Source organism: Polypterus senegalus, chromosome 13, assembly GCF_016835505.1.
Source record: "Polypterus senegalus isolate Bchr_013 chromosome 13, ASM1683550v1, whole genome shotgun sequence".
NCBI lineage: Eukaryota > Metazoa > Chordata > Cladistia > Polypteriformes > Polypteridae > Polypterus > Polypterus senegalus.
In genome coordinates, this window is record NC_053166.1 from 155899663 (window position 1) to 155904146 (window position 4484).

At 39.3% G+C, this 4484-nt stretch overlaps 1 non-coding gene across 1 annotated transcript; it reads left to right on the top strand.

Moving 5' to 3' along the window:
- The first annotated feature begins 2771 nt into the window (after positions 1-2771).
- trnal-uag lies at positions 2772-2853 on the top strand. Its single transcript has one exon. It is a non-coding gene; the product is annotated as a tRNA-Leu (tRNA).
- Positions 2854-4484: the final 1631 nt, after the last annotated feature.

The following is a 4484-nucleotide window of genomic DNA, read 5'->3' on the forward strand; positions in this document are numbered from 1 at the left end:
TTTGGTCACAAGAACTCTGTCACTTTACATTTGGTTCTTTCTTTCCTTTGTTGTTTTTATTTTCTTATAATTATCCTTTCATCAAGATGCAAGTCTTTCGACATTTCCAGTTGCTCTCTTCATTGACTGCATTTTGCTTTTTGTTTTGATTTGGTTTCATTTTTAATTTTTTTGTGGCTTATTATGCACCATTTTTTTGGAATTTCATTTTGCCGGAAATGTTTTGACATATGTTGAACACGATTCTACGCTTTAAAAATTGATCTGAAGCCTGTTTAAAGACATATGTTTTTGTGTAAACCTTTTTTTTCGACACCATTTTGTTTTGTGCTGGGCGTCGCCATTCTTTGGTAGATGTGGCTTCTGTTGTCATGGTTACTGACTCTCAGTACACCGCGAGTGTCGTCAGTTGTGCAGCTGTATAAAAAGTCACTCTCGGTTCATCCTGTCAGTCATTCATTATCCAACCCGCTATATCCTAACACAGGGTCACGGGGGACTGCTGGAGCCAATCCCAGCCAGCACAGGGCGCAAAGCAGGAAACAAACCCCGGGCAGGGTGCCAGCCCACAACAGGGCACACACACACACATACCAAGCACACACACTAGAGACAATTTAGGATCGCCAATGCACCTAACATGCATGTCTTTGGACTGTTTGAGGAAGCCTGGATAAAAATGTTTTTTTCCTTTATACTCATTTTGACTTTTCGAAATACAGATTTCTCGCTTTACCTTTCTCAGCTACGCTGTTTGGTTTCTGATTGGTCTTTGGTAAGGGCAAATAAAGATTTATCTTTGGTTACAGACTTTCAGTTTAGACTTAATGCTTCATCTTCTGATTCCTATTTAAAAATAGTTTGGCCTTTACTATTTAAGACATAACAGCTTTTATGTTTATTTTTTATTTATTTTTATTACTTGTTTCAATTGTGAAGAATTTCTTATTCTTTTTTATTACGTGTTGATTTTTATCTTTTTAACAACTAGGGGGTTTCCTCCCACAGTCCAAAGATATGCAGGTTAGGCGCATTGGCGATCCGAAATTGTCCCTAGTGTGTGCTTGGTGCGTGTGTATGTGTGTGTGTGTGCGTGTGTGTGTGTGTGTGCCCTGCCCGGGGTTTGTTTCCTGACCCCCATGACCCTGTAGTTAGGATATAACGGGTTGGATAATGAATAATGGATGGATGGCTCCATATAAACTAACATGACTTATGCTTAACAGAGCAGGTGCTGTCATTTAAATAATGGCTGAGTAAAACCGTTATTAAAAGTGATAAATTAGTAGGATAATTCATTGATCTGAAAAAGTTCCAATTGGTTGATCATTTCCTGTCGATTACTTTTGCTTCATTGTATGAATTATGATACTAAAGATCATCAGAGTTGAATTTCTTCCTTTCAAACTGGCATAACGCACTGAGGCAATAACAGATGCAACAGTTTTGTTTTATAAATAATGTATAAAGAGATAATTTAGTATAAGGCAATATGTAACTCCCAAAGGGCGTATTATTAAGTGATATAAACTGCACTTTACAAGTCTGACGACCTAGCCACTTTTACGCAGTTAACAATCCAAATTGTAAATGAAGACGAGCACTGTCGCTGTCATTGGACACGACTCCCCAATTCCTGTACGGAGCTACCGTTTAATCCTCTTTCTGAAAGTCTGCACGTGTCGTCATGAATTGTACTTCAAGCAGTTAACCTCGCCAGTCTCCGGAATAGTCCGTCGGCCACATCGTGGCGCTATTTTGAGACGAATTAATGTTAGCACAGCTAGTTGCCAGTATAAGACTGGTTGAAAGCTAAGTTAACAATGTAGACCTCGGCGTTAACGTTTGCACTGCACCTTGCAATGCATTTATCTCCGTCATATTCCTTTTGATTTGGGATCCATAAAAGCAGTCTTAATGTTTGTGATGCGCCATCTATTGGAATGACAAGGGATACAATACAGTATACTGTATTCTATCCCTACAAATGTTTGCGAAGCGCCATCTTTTGGAATGACAGGGACATAGCAACCGGGCCGACACACTTATGGATGCTCTTAATCTTTGCAGCATCTTTGCGCGTAAACTTTGAAAATAAATTGCAAATGAGCGATTGCATTTTTATTTTATAATTTTAATTTTCTTTTTTTAAATACATCCCATACACACGAAATAAGAGGGACACATTAATGTTGAATGTCCGTGGCTGGATCTTCACGTGACATGCTTCACATTTTGGGCACACGGGTGCTCAATCGTTCTTACGATTCCCAGAACCTGTTCATCAACGTGAATATTTTGAAGGACGCTAATCTGTCGAAACAGTTCTAACATATCGTCAATTCGTTTTAAAGCAGCATCACACTGTGGCCGATGAATTGCTCTTCAGATTGTCGGGGTTAAATGCTTGAGTGACCGTACCCCTATAGACAGGAGTCCGGAGGGTGGTCTTGAGAATATTCAAGAAAACAGGCGGAGACTTTCAGAAAAAAAAGGTAGAACAGTAAGTAGTGCCACGCAGGAGCTGTGGATCGTGGCCACTGAAAGCGAGTGTCTTAATGTAGGCGGCAGTATACCAAAGATCTTTGGCTCAACTTAAATCCCGACAGGAAACGATGCGAAGGCATTTAGAAGTAGAAATCTTTTCAAATACTTTTTCATGTGATTGTTTCATAATTTTTCAATTAAACACAAATAAAACATTGTCAAATAATATGACTTGTATTCTTTATTACACTTCACTCTGCGAGCCTAAAATTGTTATTTATTCAGGTAGCGTGGCCGAGTGGTCTAAGGCGCTGGATTTAGGCTCCAGTCACTTCGGTGGCGTGGGTTCGAATCCCACCGCTGCCAGAGTAATATTTTCCTGAGTTGGTCGCGACTTGAAAATATATACACATGTTATGAAAGCTTTGGGATCAAATACAAAAGCGCGAGAATACCACAGCGGGACCGTAAAGTGAGAAACATCTCGACTTCCGCGCGCGGTCGGAAAATGAAGTTTCGGAACTGATAATGATCGTCCACGGCTACTTACATCGTCTACTATTTCACTCTTTCCTTCAGCGCCACCTGCTGGACAAGTGGAAATAGACATTACCCAAAACGAGACAGCTATGGTTGCTGGCAATTAAAGATTCTTAACATTGAAGTAGGTAAGCTACAAACGGCTCACCTCTAATTGTGTCCTTTACGAAATTAACAGCGCTCTTGACTCGCAAAGATTTCTTTTGAAGCAACTTTTACCACGATTATATTAACTTCACCTGTTTGTTGTCTGGTACAAATCATGACATTTAACCCACTTCCTATTGTTCAAATGACTTGAAATTTTGTACACTTACTCACTTCCGATGACAATACATGAATCAATAATCAGTTTCACTAATAGATCAATTAATCCATGTTAATTAAGAAATGATTTTTTCATATGAAGAATAGTTCATGATATTACCAATAGATGGCGCTTGTAACGGATAGAAATATTAAAGGAAGTGTTAAAATATTGATTACAAAATTGTACTAAAACCCAAGACTAAAATATATATAGGGGTGGCGCGGTGGGTAGCGCTGCTGCACCTCAGTAAGGAGACATGCAGGTTCGGTGATTAATGGCGATTCTAAATTGTCCCTAGTGTGTGCTTGATGTGTGTCTGTGCCCTGCCCGGGGTTTGTTTCCTGCCTTGTGCCCTGTGTTGGCTGGGATTGGCTCCTGCACACCCCCTTGACCCTGTAGTTAGGATATAGCGGGTTGGATAATGTATATATAAAATATAAAAACAAGGAAGTAACGCAATTAGTAATGCTGTATTCCACTCCTCTCTATTCAAAGTTGTCTTTACATTTGTTTTTTGATAATAAATTAGAGGAAAGAAGAGTATATGTGAAAATGAGTTATTTGAACAATTTCCATAAAGCGGCTGGCTTGAGAATTAAGCAGAAAAAATTATTGATTATTTATAAAGAAAATACATTTAAAACACCAAGAATAGCAACCTTCAACATTAACAAATGTCAGTTTCTCTAAAATGAAAACCCATGCTTGGCTACGGTGCCAACAGGAGTAACGAGAGCTCCTAGAGTTTGACATTATTTAATAAGGATGATCACATGAAAAAAAAAAAGAAGCTGAAAGAGACTCTAGGAAGTGACAGATTTAGGAATGTCAAAACGTGAAAACTAAATCGATTATACATTTGGAAGAATTTGGTTTTACCCCCACAATGCAATACAAAGGTGATACTTTTATCTTTTGGGTGTTGGTCTTCATGCAGAAACGCTAGGAGGACTTTAACAGATTTCTGATGTATTATCTGTTGAGGTTGTGTTGCTGGAGTCAACAGAAGAAGGTGTCTGTCCGATCAAATTCACCCTGAGGTACAACTTCAGTGACCCCCTCTGGGCAGCAGAAACCCTGCGCGTACGGTAAGTGAACAACTGTACATCTCTGGTGCCAGTCAGGCACGTCTGCTACTTTTGCATTC